A 16623-nucleotide genomic window follows, 5' to 3' on the forward strand; every position below is an offset into this window, starting at 1 on the left:
TGTAACTCGCTCACTACACTGACTTAATAACTCCACCTCCAAGAGAAGCATAGCACTTACATCAATGTAGTTAGGTTGACACAATGTAGACACTGCATTCCTTACATCGAATGTTTGCTGCCTTTCAGAAGCTGTCCCACAATGCCCCACGCTGACAGTTAAATCGGTGCAAGAATGTGAGAATGTGTACCGCTGACACAAGGAGCATAGCACGGACGTGCAAAAGAGGTTTAATTACTGTGGTGGCTGTAAGATGACGTAACTTAGGTTGACTTCATTTTGTAGTGTAGGCTTGCCCCAAGTGAGCACTGATGTACTCCTATTTCAAAGTGGAGTGATAACTGGAGCAGTACCTTCACAGTGTGGAAAAGAATAGTATGGGATGTCTAACTGCCTAGTTATGGGACACAAGAGGACTAGATTGACCACCTCCATTCTAAACAGCTAACATTCGAAGGGTATGTCTACTGGCTTCCCAGCATGAGTAGACAGACATGCACTAGCTCTGCTTGAGTTAGTGCACTAAAAATAGCAGTGTAGCCAGGGGCAGCATGTGTGGCAGCTTGCCCAGACCCTCTGGGTACACACTCAGGAAACTAGTCTAAGCTGCCACTCAGCTACCCCCAGCTACACCACTATTTTTAGTGCTCTAGTTTGAGCAGACCTCGTGTTTAGCCATTCCCAGCTGCAGGGTAGACATACCCTACCTATGTATCCAACCACTTAACAAAACCCAGCTAACTGAGGCAGCTCCTGGATAAGGTTCACTTCTTAATTATGATTATGAACCGTATTTCAGACTGACTGTTGTCCTAACCGTTTAGAGGTATGGTAAAAATGGCTGTGTGAATGGAATCAAAGTCGCACTTCCAATACTTAATTTTTGCGTTAAAGGCCTATATATACCAGAACTTAACTTGCAATAATTTCCTTTTAAAATGGGAGTTTGTACAACCACAGTTTTTCACAGAAGACATGTTGTGTATATAGACCAGGGTAATTGCTATGGTATACACATTCATGGATATACCAACAGATGCATTTAACTAAGCAGTGTTATGGCTTGGTAATGATCTAGTTGACATTAAACACAAAAGTCCATTCAATTTCTTTAGTGGAGGATTGATCCCTAAACATTCAAGTACTTGCAACCACTCAATCAGACGTATTCTCTAAAGTTGAGGTATTTGCTCAGTGTACAACCCAATATTTACGATTTTTCTTGTAATGTTTGAGAGAAGATAAGAGCTGTTTGCCTGAGCAACAGTTTCCATGTCAACTGCTTGCATCATTATGCCTGCTCCTCTTCATCTACATTAGTCACTCAGTGGTGTAGAAATACATTTTTGTTTCATAAGCACTACATTATGTCTGAAGTACCGTATATTGGTAAAGCATGGAAGAACATGACTTTCCCAGTTTTGTATGTATGTGTATTCTCTGAAGATCTGATTACAAAGCAGATTGAAGAGGTGTTAAACTGATTAACAATGAGAAAGAAGTCTTTGGCATTGCATGTTTGTGAGTTGTCAGCAGCCTCTGTATCAGCATAAGAACTGCTTCTATAACTAGAGAGGGACAACATGTGGACACAGCTGTTCACTAATTACTAGGGTTCTGTAATCATTCTAATCGAGTAATCTTTCTTAGTGCTGAGTTATTTTCAGTTCAAGAACCCATGACCCAGAAATATTTAACCCTCTTTTGTCTTTTAATTTTTAATTTTCATTTAAAATAATTTGCAGATGACCGTAATTTAGAGGCAAAGAATCCACGTATTAATAAAACTCTATGTTGTGCATCAGTTTGGCAACAGTATTTAGCGCTTCAAAGGAGTAATCCAGTTTACTCCATAGCAGGATAAAAAATAAAAACAAGGAGCAACTACTGAAAAAACACATTGTTTACACTATAACTTTAGAATGTTCCGTGAACTTTAATTTTAAAAACTTGGAAAAATACACTCATAAAACTCGTAAAATTCTGAAATAAAATTGACCTACCATCAGATGGACAGATTTAATATTTAGTAATGGGTTTACTTCCTTTCTTGTGGCTTTCTCTTGCTTTTATATAATGTAGGTTTTATTTGCTTAAATTAACCAACTGTAAGGCTGCACACATTTTTCTATCAAACGCCAGACTAGAAATAGATGTCAGTTGAGATTTTCAAATGACCTGAGTGACTGAGTGCCCAATGACATTAATCTGAATGCAAATTCAGTATCCAACTCCCATATGCACCTTTGAAAATCCCAACTGCAATGTATATCGAGGATGTATGGTCAGGCAGAATTTTTAAATTGTCGTTTCATGGAAATGTTAATAAATAGACCATCTTTTGATAATGATTTAGGAGACAGGCACAATCAAGGCAATATTTAACCTTTAATCATTCATTTTAGCTGCATAAGGACAATACTATTATTAAGGTTGAGCTACCCCTAACGTGAAATATTCTGAGATGTCTGAAGTAATTACATTTTGGACTGAAATTTCTCACCCTAGTTCTCAGCCAAAATATTGCTGGGGGAAGGGAGGGGGTCCTTCAAATTTTGCACCAAAGTTCATTTGTTGAACCACTTTTGAAGGCTGGACATTCAGGTACCTGCCTTTTCTGATGAAATGTGTCACTTTTTCCAATTCTTTCTCAATCAGGAAATTCAAACGTTAATGACTGCACTACAGTGGTGCAACATTACATGTGAGATTTTAGCTGTGTAAACATCAAAGCATACAATACAGCATTAAGGTCTGCATGCTACCCTTAACCCTCAGGCTTGCATGCAATGCAGTGGGCTCTTCTGTTATGGAGAGAACACTTCTTGTGAAAGCCTCCTTTTGTAAGATAGCCTCTAACCATCTTAAACCAACTCTAACTTTAGTGGGGGATATTTATCCTATAACTGCCCTCTGTAGGGCTTCCTGCAACTTCCTCTGAAGCAGCTAGTGCTGAACCCTGTCAGAGATGGAATACTAAACTAGATGGACAACTGGTCTGACTCAGCCTGGCAACTCCTAGGTTCATATGCTCCTACGCTGTAAAAACACCATGATTCCAATGAGCCTTGGGGATGAGTGAGAGCTGTATTTCTGCAAGTCCTCCCCATAGCAGTATGTCTGGTATTGTGGGTAAGCTAGGGAGAAAGGTAAACTTTGTGCATCCACTAGCCACAATCCACACAGGAGGTACTTTTACAGCTCAGGGATTGCAGATGTGACAATAGTATGGTTTTGTGGCTTTGTCTTTATTACTGCTCCTTCAATAATGCTGTGTAAACAGGATCATTCATCCATTTAAATTCTACCTTCTTCTTTACCTTAGTTGCAGCTGTGCAGCATTTTATTCCACTGCACAGATGTTGTGTGCCAAAGGACCAGTAGCAAGGCTGCAGTAAGAACCTTAAAGGGGACAGGAGTCTCCCTTAGAAAAGTTATGGTTGTAGCGATCAATTTGTGCTGACTGGGACCCCATAAACTACCCCGCTTTCTAAACAGGATCCTTCCCACCCTTTGTCCATCATAATCATCATAAGGAAGGGCCTACAGAACTAACTATCCAGGAGCAGCCCGTTGCTGCCTGCTGATGCTTTGGAGTAAGAAGAAGAGTCAGAAATGCAGATTTGGCAGGCATTGGTGATTGGTTTAAACCAGTCAAAAAGAATGAGAAATGTTACTGAAAGTGGGATTAAAAATCAAACCCACCTGGCAGGGAAGCAGCATGTACCCACAGTCAGGAGATTGTATTGCACTTGGTTTCCAGTTCCATGCTGCAATAATAGTAATAGATTTACTGGTCAGCCTTTCTAGGCCATAAAACCTGTACCTAATTACCAGACATTCCTAGGAAATTGGTTAGTCTCTAAGGTGCCACAAGTACTCCTTTTCTTTTTCCTAGGAAACAATCGTCTCTGTCCTTGATTCTATTTCCTTCCCACTCCCACACCCAGTGACCATCACTTAAATTAACCTCTTTTCATGCTAAATCATTTCCAGTCCACTGCCCTTAAATTTCTCCATGAACATGTACATTTTTTTACCCCATAAAATGAGCTCTTAAATTGCTGCAAAGATCTGATGTGTTTCTTTTTATTATCTTTTTCTTTAAATCCCTCCTTTAAAACCTACTTCTCTGATGCCTACAGATCACTTCCACCAAGCACTGGCTAAACTGGTGCCAAGCTGTGACTATTATCATAAAGGGACTATTAATTTATGCAGACATTTCCATCTTTATTGTTACCTTTCCCCTACCATATCCCCACTTGTCTGTTTATCCACTTGTTGCATGTTGTCAAAATCCTATACTGTGAGCTCTCTGGGACAATAAATGTCTTTCTACATGTTTGTATAGTGATTGGAGCAGCCAGGTGCTACCACAATGAACGTTATCAGTAGTAATTACACTAAGACTTTCAGTTGTTGAAATTCACCACCACTTCCAACCTCTGCCAGTGGAGAGGGCACTCACAAGGCCTATGTACCCCTTACATTCCACTTAAGCCCTATTTAATGCCTTAGGCAGCCTCCCTCCAGCTGGGTGAATTTCACCTAGTATTTGAATTTCCAAAGACGATGTGCCATAGGCCAAACTGTAGTGATGTCTTTTAATGAGAAAACCTTTCTCTATTTGAAATGGAAAGCTTTGGACATTTAAATCATATGAGAAGGCACATTTCCATCATGTTAATGAAGTAAGGAATGGATTGGACTCACCCCGCCCCCCACCACCACCAGCCCTGAAATCATCTGTCAGCAGCCACTGCCAGCACCATCCTGAGCCACAAAGAAAGCAGTAAAGCATGCAATTCTGTGTAACTCATGAGTTTTGACCTATGAATATGAGTTATGCATAGAGTTATCTGAAATGCTCTCGTCTGGTCAGATTAATCAGCAAAGACTGTGGGCTTACTTTACTCTAAAGAACTTGGATTTCCTTCTGAATAATAGAACCGTTTCTCCCGCACTATAGAAAGTTGCCCCAGTGTTAGTGTACCAGGTAACTATAGTACAAGTTTTACCTTTAAAAGCTGATGGTCAGATCCTCAACTGGTGTAAATTGGTGTAACGTTATTGACTTCAATGAAACTACACTGATTTACACTAGTTGGAGCCTGGCTCCCTGTTTGCAGCTGAGGCTAATGGCAACATTTCCTGCTAGAAAAACATAATTATCTTTCTGTGTCAAACCTAATGCAGGTATATTATATGGAAACTGCATCATCATGTAGGAGTTTGTTTTATAACCATAGTTTGGCCAACTGAGCTTTAAAATATCTTTGATGTCTTACCTCTTTCAGACCAGCCCTAACAGTCACAGGTAGTCAAGAGTTCAATCTTTCTCTTTCATCCCAGAGCATCTTTGTACTCACAGTGTCACCATCCATTTTCTGTCCATGGCTTGTTCCTCTATTAAGCTGCATCTGGTCATGTCCTGTATGTGATGTCCTGCCATCTAGTTGGTGGTCAGTCTCTAGGTCGGATGGATCTTGATTGTGCTTGAATTACTTTCTTTGGTAGCTTATCGTCTGTTTGTTTTCTGCAATGTCCCAACCACCATAATCTTTTCAACTGTAGCCAGTCCCATGTGCTGATTTCATAGCTTAGTCCCCTTCTAATGTCTTCATTTGTCTTAAAATTATACCACTTCACACCTGTTATCTTTTGAAGAACTCCCATCTCTACCGCCTCCAACTTTCTGATGTCTGTTTCATTTAATGCAGCTGCTTCCAGAACATAGAATAATACTGTTAGTACACTGATTTGATATATTTTCGCTTTGGTACCAAATGTAGTGTTTTCATCAGTCCATAATGTAATCAATTTCTCTGCAGGGATTGTAGCTAAAACACAATCTCCTTTTAAGCTCATCCTTGATGGAACTGTTGGCATTGGTCAAGCTTGCTAGGTACACATAAGAGTCTACTTGTTCTACAACTTCACCATTGCTACATTTCAACAGTCAACAGGAGTTCAAGGGCAAAACGTTTTAAGGACCCTTGCATTTATTTTTGGTGTAAATAAAATGCTTCTTCCGGAAAGTTAAATGCCACATTATAAAGGACAAAGATTGAAAATGAGCAGAAGGAGGTTTGCTGGCATTATCGCTTTGTTTTGATTGTTGTCAAGAATCTTGACTGACCTTCTGCACAATGTTGAAATGTTCTTCTTCAGCATGGGAGAAGCATTAATGTTTTCCAAAACAACGTGTGGCCAAAGTATTTTTGGAAAAAGCAGTGGAGGCTGCAAAAGGAGTAGGGAAGGAAAAGAGGGAGCTACTTGTATTTAAAAAGCAATTAATAGCCACCTTCCGTGTTATCTCTTTACATGTTATTATTAACTCACTCTACATAGTGGGGTGGCTCAGTGTGCACACCAGTCAACAAAGAAAGAGAAGTTGTGCTGTGGGATTTTTCAGGTGGGGGTTGACAACAAGGAAATGGGTTGATATTCTTTTTTTTCTTTTTTTTTAAGGGCAATGAATACACAGTATTCCTGTTTGCTTACATTTGATAGCTAATATGTAACAGAATTAATAACTGCTGGATTTTGAAATGCGGAGTTAAAGCCACTTAACAAACCTCGAATAGTGCAATCTCCATATTTAGGGGCTTCCTTTAAAACTCAGACATTTAGTAATCTCTCAATGCGTCTAACTGATGAGTTGTTCCTTTCAGAACTTCCTTAGCCTCAGGGCAGACTGCCAAGAGAACAGAGTATTCCAGGTTGGCCTTGGTTTTAATGGTCACATTTGAACTATTTGTACAATTGAGGCCTGATCTTACCATTGATTTTGGTGAGAGCAAGATTGAGTCCTACATTATAAAAGGATCAAAGTATTTTTGAAATAATGAAATTCTCCCTATGTGCTTAACTGATTATAAAAACAGAAAGCAGATGACACTGTAGGAAGACTACAGCCATATTTCCAATTCATATTTTACAACTTAGCTTTGACAGCAAGCTACTGAATTAACTTTTGGCCAACATTTGCAGAAGTGACTGGGACTTAAAGGCACTAGTGTAATAATAATAATAATAATAATTAAATAATAATAATGGATATATTTCTTTACAGTCTTGAAAAGAAATGTCTTTGAGAATGTTGAACATCTCCATTGTTTGTACATACCACAAGATGAAATGCCAACTTTTCAAATAGGTTCCTGTAAATTGAGTTTCCCCAATTCAAATCTGTTAAAAATCTGGCCTAAAAACACTGTACTATTGATATGTAAATAAATACTTTTAATAATAAATTGTAAGGCTGCAATGTCTGGTCATCACTACACGTGTCTGTAGCTTGTGCATTTTTAGACTTCCTGAGCTGTAATTAATGACTGCGTATGACTGGAAGTCAATAATCCATTTGAAAAAGGACAATGTAATTAAAATTCTGGTATTGAAAAATGCTTAGTGTACCCTTAGCAACCCTTTCTTTTCCAGTCGTGAGTGAAGAATAAATAATGTCAGCCTTTCTTACGGAGTACTTTGTGAAATGAAAGTTGAGTGGCATGGCTCAATTAAGTAACATGTTATGGAACAGGGACTTTCTATTCTTAATTAGGTTTCTAAATTACTTTCAGCATTAAATGCAAAATAGTAATTTCATACATCCTTAAGCTTAACAGTTACATGTTTGATACTTTCCAAATTGGAAACATTAAAGGTTTTTGAAGTGAGTTAATCTGGCCACATAACCCATTCTGCATATTGTGTACTAGATATGTTGAAACAGTGGCCCAACCCTGTAGTTTTTATGCATGGGCAGGTCTACACTACAAACACTGGATTGGTGCAACTGCAATGATGCAGCTGTGCCACTGTAGCGCTTTGATGAAGATGCTTTAAGCTGACAGGAGAGAGCTCTCCAATCAGCTTAGTTACTCCACCTCCACGAGAGGTGCTAGCTATGTCAGTGGGAGAAGCTCTTCCACTGACATAGCACTGTCTACACAGGAGGTTAAGGCTGGAACAACGACATCACTCAGGAGTGAGTATTTTTCACACCCCGAGTGACGTTATATCGAAGTAATATTCGAAGTAATAAGTAGTGTAGTGTAGACCTGGCCTATAGGGCTGGATCAACTGCTCTGGATCAATATCTAGACAACTATCCCTAGCATAATGAGCTACCTATTAAACTTACTGTAGCCTGTATCAAGCTTTCCGAGAACACTAACAACATGTTAAGACTTTACAGTCTTCTGTATCATTTATAATGTTCTGTGAATACTGTAAAAAAAATCTGCCAATACTCATTCCACATTTGAAACAAACTTGCCTTGATTGTATTGGACTGTATTGATTTGGTCCTCTGTACTTTGTTTTCTGTGCATGTTTAAGCAACCAGTTTAACTGGCAGTAAAGTTCATCAAAACAATGAATTTTAAGGAAATTTTTCAGAAATCTTTGCAGAAAGCTAATTTTGAACTTGCAATTCTGAGTATTGACATTGGAAACCTGATTCTAGGAGTTATTTTCATCCAATTGGGACAGAAACATGCCTTGTGAGTTGCATATCCTCTCATAAATGCTTGCATTGTACCTAATGCTTGGAACAACCTGCTCATGAAGAAGCTACAGACCAATTCGCAAAATTAATTCAAATAAATTATCATGACAAATCTGAAAAAGAGGAAATCTATTAATAACTGACTAGTTACAAATTATTTGCCTGATTCTAATCATTACCATTTAACATCTCACCTGGGAAAACATGCCACCTCAAATGCAGTATGCTTAGACTAAAGCTAGATATTTATTGTTGCTCTGAAACCAAAATTAGCCGTGCTGTACACAACAGTCAAACTGTGGTGCATCAGGCTGTGCCAACCATTCCTGAGATGGTCCTGAGTGGCACAGAAAGCAATCACTGGCAGAAACCCAACTGGGTTTTTTTCACCTCAGTGAAATTAATTCAGACAGTCATTCAGAATTATATCCTGAAATTGCAAGGGCAAGTGGATCACTTAAGGAGATGTTCAAACTAATGTACACTGCTTCTTGGTAAAATGTGTTACTGGTCAACAAAATCTTGACCAGTTACATCATCTGGTTTACCAGTTCTGGTTATCCATAAAAGGTAGCTTCATACAAAATAAACATGCTGGTGTACATGGTATTGAATCAACTATTTATCCAAGATCTGGTACTAGAAAAGATATCACACAACTGTGCAAAATCTTTATATTACATGTCATGAAAAATGTTTTGCCATTTTGGATGACTTTGTGGTCCCCAGATAGATTCATAGATATCAAGGTCAGAAGGGACCATTATGATCATCTAGTCTGACCTCCTGCACAATGCAGGCCACAGAATTTCACCCACCCACTCCTGCGATAAACCTCTCACCTATGTCTGAGCTATTGAAGTCCTCAAATCATGGTTTAAAGACTTTCAAGGAGAAGAGAATTCTCCAGCAAATGACCCATGCCCCATGCTACGGAGGAAGGTGAAAAACCTCCAGGGCCTCTTCCCAACTGCCCTGGAGGAAAATTCCTTCCCGACCCCAAATATGGCGATCAGCTAAACCCTGAGCATATGGGCAAGATTCACCAGCCAGATACCCAGGAAAGAATTCTCTGTAGTAACTCAGATCCCACCCCATCTAACATCCCATCACAGGCCATTAGGCCTATTTACCATGAATATTTAAAGATCAATTAATTGCCAAAATCATATTATCCCATCATACCATCTCCTCCATAAACTTATCGAGTTTAATCTTAAAGCCAGATAGGTCTTTTGCCCCCACTGCTTCCCTTGGAAGGCTATTCCAAAACTTCACTCCTCTGATGTTTAGAAACCTTCATCTAATTTCAGGTCTAAACTTCCTGATGACCAGTTTATGTCCATTTGTTCTTGTGTCCACATTGGTACTGAGCTTAAATAATTCCTCCACTCTCCGGTATTTATCCCTCTGATATATTTATAGAGAGCAATCATATCTCCCCTCAACCTTCTTTTGGTTAGACTAAACAAGCCAAGCTCCTTAATTCTCCTTTCATAAGACAGGTTTTCTATTCCTCGGATCATCCTAGTAGCCCTTCTCTGTACCTGTTCCAGTTTGAATTCATCCTTCTTAAACATAGGAGACCAGAACTGCACACAGTATTCCAGAAGAGGTCTCACCAGTGCCTTGTATAACGGTACTAAAACCTCCTTATCTCTACTGGAAATACCTCGCCTAATGCATCCCAAGACCGCATTAGCTTTTTTCACGGCCATATCACATTGGCGGCTCATAGTCATCCTGTGATCAACCAATACTCCAAGGTTCTTCTCCTCCTCCGTTACTTCTAATTGATGCGTCCCCAGCTTATAACTAAATTTCTTGTTATTAATCCCTAAATGCATGACCTTACACTTCTCACTATTAAATTTCATCCTATTACTATTACTCCAGTTTACAAGGTCATCCATATCTTCCTGTATGATATCCCAGTCTCTCTCTAAATTGGCAATACCTCCCAGCTTTGTATCATCCGCAAACATTATTAGCAGACTCCCACTTTTTGTGCCGAGGTCAGTAATAAAAAGATTAAATAAGATTGGTCCCAAAACCGATCCCTGAGGAACTCCACTGGTAACCTCCCTCCCGCCAGACAGTTCACCTTTCAGTATGACCCACTGTAGTCTCCCTGTTAACCAATTCCTTATCCACCTTTCAATTTTCATATTGATCCCCATTTTTTCCAATTTAACTAATAATTCCCCATGTGGCACAGTATCAAATGTCTTACTGAAATCTAGGTAAATTAGATGGATTGCTTTTCTTTTGTCTAAAAAAACTGTTACTTTCTCAAAGAAGGAGGTCAGGTTGGTTTGGCACGATCTACTTTTTGTAAAACCATGTTGTATTTTGTCCCATTTACCATTGACCTCAATGTCCTTAACTACTTTTTCCTTCAAAATTTTTTCCAAGACCTTGCATACTACAGATGTCAAACTAACAGGCCTGTAGTTACCCGGATCACTTTTTTTCCCTTTCTTAAAAATAGGAACTATGTTAGCAATTCTCCAATCATACGGTACAACCCCTGAGTTTACAGATTCATTAAAAATTCTTGCTAATGGGCTTGCAATTTCATGTGCCAATTCCTTTAATATTCTTGAATGAAGATTATCTGGGCCCCCCGATTTAGTCCCATTAAGCTGTTCGAGTTTCGCTTCTACCTCAGATATGGTAATATCTACCTCCATATCCTCATTCCCATTTGTCATGCTACCATTATCCCTAAGATCCTCATTAGCCTTATTAAAGACTGAGGTAAAGTATTTGTTTAGATATTGGGCCATGCCTAGATTATCCTTAACCTCCATCCTCAGTGTTTAGCGGTCCCACTTCTTCTTTCTTTGTTTTCTTCTTATTTATATGGCTATAGAACCTTTTACTATTGGTTTTAATTCCCTTTGCAAGGTCCAACTCAACTTGACTTTTATCCTATCTCACTTTATCCCTACATGTTCTGACCTCAGTAAGGTAGCTTTCCTTGCTGATCCCTCCCATCTTCCACTCCCTGTAGGCTTTCTGCTTTTTCTTAATCACCTCTCTGAGATGCTTGCTCATCCAGCTTGGTCTACAACTCCTGCCTCTGAATTTTTTCCTCTTTCTTGGGATGCAGGCTTCTGATAGCTTCTGCAGCTCTGACTTAAAGTAATCCCAGGCCTCCTCCACCTTTAGATCCACAAGTTCTTCAGTCCAATCCACTTCCCTAACTAATTTCCTTAATTTTTGAAAGTCAGCCCTTTTGAAATCAAAAACCCCAGTCACAGATTTATTTTTGTTTATCCTTCCATTCAGTTTGAACTGAATTAGCTCATGATCACTTGAACCAAGATTGTCCCCTACAACCATTTCTTCTGTGAGGTCCTCACTACTCACCAAAACCAAATCGAAAACGGCATCCCCTCGAGTCGGTTCAGCAACTACTTCATGAAGGAATCCATCAGCTATCTATCTAATGTTTGCTTTATGTGAAATTTTAATAACATGGCTCTTTATGTATCATAATCTTGTAAAAAATGTGCATTTCCTCTTGGGTGGTGTGTGTGTGTGTGTGTGTGTGTCTGTGTGTGAAGACTCATCTTCACTCTAAAATAGGCAAATATCTGCAAATAAGGCATGGCTGAACTTCAGAAATTCAAATTTTTTCTTATGTGCTTACCAGCTATTGGGTACTTGCCTCAACTTTATCCTAGGTCTTGTGTCAGCAATCTAAAAATCTCATGAGATTTCAGATAAATAGTTTCTTCTTCCAGTCAGCCTGCAAGTACTACAAGAACAGCTTTTCCCACAGTATTTGGATTATTTTGCTTCCCGACAGGAGCCAGTAATTACAGGGGAAGTGCAAACATGACAAAATAATAGGGGAAAGAGGAAAGTCAGTAAAAAAAATTTCAAATGTTGAAATAATTTCAGTTTCTAGCGGATTCCTATCCAAACTGTTTTGCTCATCTCCACAACAAACCTCGCTGCATTGCTGCCTAACATATACAGTGTGGATTCAGAGAACTAACTTCTCAGTAACAACATGGATGGTTACAAAATATATCATGTTAACTGGAAAAGTAAGTATCAATAATTGATCAAAGGGGCAATGTCGCACTGTAGTATTAGTTGGCTGACTACTCAACTATTCTTTAGCATGTCTCTGGGCCAAATTGACACTGAATGCCTGTCTATGTGGTTTCATGGTTTCTGCTCACATCTTCATATCTGATTCTAATAAGACTGTTCTATTTATCCTAGTCTCTGTTTCTCTCTGTCTCTCTCCAACCTTCCCCCTAACTGTGTTGGCGCCCGGTGATCTACATTTAGGCCTTAACATCTTATTTTGGCTAGTTTCTTTTGTGGACTGGGCTGCCTCCCAGCTTGGCAAATGGTTCTCTCTTAGAAAGCTACACTTAGCAGCTGTCTTGTCTCCTTGTTCCAGCTTCAATCTGGTTTGGCCACATTGCTTTTAAATTCTATTTTTTAAAAAGTGTCAAAAATAATTCAACTAGACTCTGAGCATTACTGACAAAAACAGTTCTCTGCTTCCTTGAAATGGGGGTGTGGGTGTTGTGTATGAAGCAAAGTTGCCAACTCTTGTGATTTTTCTTGAAAAAATGATAATTAGTATCTTTTTTTAAGCCCCAACTCCAGGAGTCATGTGATCATGTGAGACAGTGAGCATTCATTTAAAACAAAGTTTTTAGGCCTCATGGTTGTAGAGAAAAGCATGAAAACATAGCTTGAATGCACCCTAACAGCTCAAAAACGAAAAGACAAATAAAGGGAACCCAAAATATTTTTTTAAAAAACCTCATGATATTTAGGTCAATCTCATATTTTGGTGGACTTGAATTCATAATTTTTCAATGCATGGGATAGGCAATACTTATCTAAACATTCGCTCATGTAATTAGCACAATGTATTCCTCTGCCTTACAGTTTATCAAGTCAGTTAGCCATGAAAAATATTAGCAAACATGAGAGCACTTTTGTGTATTGCATCACTACTTTTTGTGTTATCACCATAGTTCTCAAATAACAAGGTCCATATCATGAATCCAAATACAGTGCAATCCAATAAATTTGTAAGCTTAGTAGAGTCAAACGGTAATGTTTCAAGATCCAGTGCTGCTAACAGATTTTCAACTGGCCATAAATCAGTTCTGTATCCTGATGTTTAGTTACTTTCTCATTTTACTTTCTATATAGTATTAGTAATAAGCCAAACTGCAACTCAGGTTATACAGTAGATTTCTAAAATATGGATTGCCATCACTCCAGACTGAACTGAAATGATTAAACTTATTTCACTGGACTTTCTCGAGCTGAAGAGAGGAGCGGGATACTTTATCTCCTCTGCATGGTAGTGGCAAGCAGTTTCCAGCAGTTATCCAGAACTACGATAAAATCAGAACACATCTTTTTAATCAATCTCTCATGCTCTGCCTGGCAAGAGAAGCCTCTGATTGAAATCTCTCCCTGGTTATTTAATACTCCACCTTATCATAAATATATTAATCACAGCTCAGGAAATAAATCTATTATTCACCTCCTTTCATGAACAGCACCAAGATCCTAATTAGTGACTATATCGGCCAAACTTTGAAAGCTGGCCCCTGATGCTGTGTATGTAATTTTGCATGTAAATCTCAGGTACACATGCAATACTGTATGCAAATACCTGAGTGCAGGGGCAAATCTGGAGGCTAACCTCCAAAATCTAAATGCTCTGGTAACTGATACTTTAAAAATGCCAAATATACGGTCATATTTTTCTGTGTCCAATCATGTCATTTTTTTTTCTGGTTCCATCTTAACTGGAACCATGCTTGGAGGTTTTAGGCTATTAAAACTAATGCAGTATTTTGCTCTCCATCTACCTTTTATTCAAACTTTTGTTCTTCTACCAAATATTCCTCAGTTTTATTCTTTTAGTAGTATGTCCAGATTTGGAGGATTCCATAAGGAAATAACATAGCTGTTCAAATCTTTTGCATTAGTCTTAAAACATCTTACAATAAAGACAACTGTGCCTAAGTAGTTCCTATAGTTTTACAATTCTTTAAAAAATTGCATAGATATTTTATTGCTATTGTGATAATGCCAATTTCTTTGCAATCACATTGAATCACAGTGGATTTTAAATATAGCAAAGATGGGTCCCATTGCACTGCAAATCAGAAAATAATCTGCAATACTTTCTATTGCAAAATGAAATCACAGTTTTTCCATACATAGTGTATTCAGTACTGAAGTGTTGTTAAGATACTGATGGAAGGGACACAACCTAGATCCTTTGCATTCCTAGCATTGCTTAACATTTGATACATTTGCACTGATGTCATAGTGACTCAGATGGAGCCATTATGATTTCAGTGCACAAGAGGGCTTAGAAAAGAGCTTTCACTTGCAGATGTGGCTTGAAATTTTAAATGAGTGCTGGCCTAGAATGTTGAGTTGGTATGACAAGTACAATGGCTTTTATTCTGTGGTTATCATGAGCTCTGGAAGCAGTCCATTTAGTGTGTATGGACAGGGGGGCTTGAACTACTGTTTGCAGTTTCTGGTGCAGCCCCACAGAATGCTAGAAAGGCAATGTATCTAGAAAATACACCACAAACTATTTTCTGCTACTTAACCAAAATGTTACTCTTTTATTTACCCAAGAGCAAAATTAGACTCTTCGTTTATTAACTAAATTTGTGATGCACTTGAGGCAAGAAATGTTTGCAGAAATGTAAAAAGAAGGTGGCTGTATGAAACAATTGCTCTTTAATATAGTGTGGCCTCTGTATTTTCAAGGTTATCTTGCCCCATTTCTACCCCAGTTAAAGAAACTCACTTGAGTCACAGTAAACAAAGCTTTTTCCTGCATTGCTGGGGACAAAGAGGCCAGTCACAAGCACCTTCTTCAGGACTGTTACTGTGAAGTTTTCCCTATGCAGAAGTATGTCATCTCTTCTATATGGCAGTCAAATTAAAATATTTCACTCATTTCTAAGAGGCTTCCACTTTAATGCATCGCACCCTCCTTCCATATGTTCAGCTGTCACTCAGTCTGAATGGCAATTATTGTTGTAGTTGTCAAGGTTTTAGAAGCAATACCAAAAAAGGTATCCGATGTGGAAAATATATTCTGTGTTCTTGGAACTGCCTGTAATTGGCGATTACATTACTTTAAATATAAACTCCAAGACCGAAAAATTAATCTGAAGGGATATTAAGATTTCATGCACATTTCATTAATCGTGCTCATTTAGAGTGACTCAGGGAGATTCCTTGATTTTATTTCCTTTTTCTTAGAATGGGGAGCTCAGTAAGAAACCGACTGGCCAGTCTGGGCCTTACTGAGAGAGAGAGGCAAGTGCTGAGCAAACTTCCACACACATCTCTGCCCATGAAACGTACTCGTGATCTGCAGCACTCTTGCTGTTCCAGTCCTGCCTTACGATAGCTCTGACAATGTGCTTCAACTGCAACCCTCAGTTTGTTGACCCATCTCTCTTTTTCCATCTGTCCTTTTTATACCAGACTTACTGTCTCAGTCCCTTAAATAACAATAAACAAAGGCTCAATAGAGACAGAGTATACTCCCTTTTTCTCCCCAGAGCAGTCATGCATGTCTGTTTCTCTCATGCATGTGCACACATTCACACATACACTTTCACAATCTGGATAGAAACTAATTGTGCCAAGTTTGGGTTTCATTCAATTATTAACACCAGGGTCAAGCTAAAATTGTCCCATAAATATAAGTACCCTTCCATGTGCCATATTTACTTGGACAGACCAAAGCCCAGGACAGAAATAAAGGAGGAACTTCCAGAGGTCAAAGCCATTGTACGGGTGGTGGGTGGTGGGGAAGACAGCACAGGAAACCCTCTCAACCTTTTGCAAGGGCTGTCCCAGCATTCAGGAAGCAGAGGGCCTGATCCCTCTATATACTTCCCTCTGAGGGAAACATTACTCCAAAGCATGCAGGGAAAAGGGTATTGCCACCCACATAGTCCCCTCCATGCTAGGCTGCTCAGGAAAGATTGAGCCAAACATGGTACACCATCACCAACACCGGCCAATGCCTAGATAGCATGGTTTGGCCCAAAGAGAAAAGAGACACGCAG

This window comes from Lepidochelys kempii, chromosome 8 (genome assembly GCF_965140265.1).
Source record: "Lepidochelys kempii isolate rLepKem1 chromosome 8, rLepKem1.hap2, whole genome shotgun sequence".
In the NCBI taxonomy this organism is placed as follows: Eukaryota; Metazoa; Chordata; order Testudines; family Cheloniidae; genus Lepidochelys; species Lepidochelys kempii.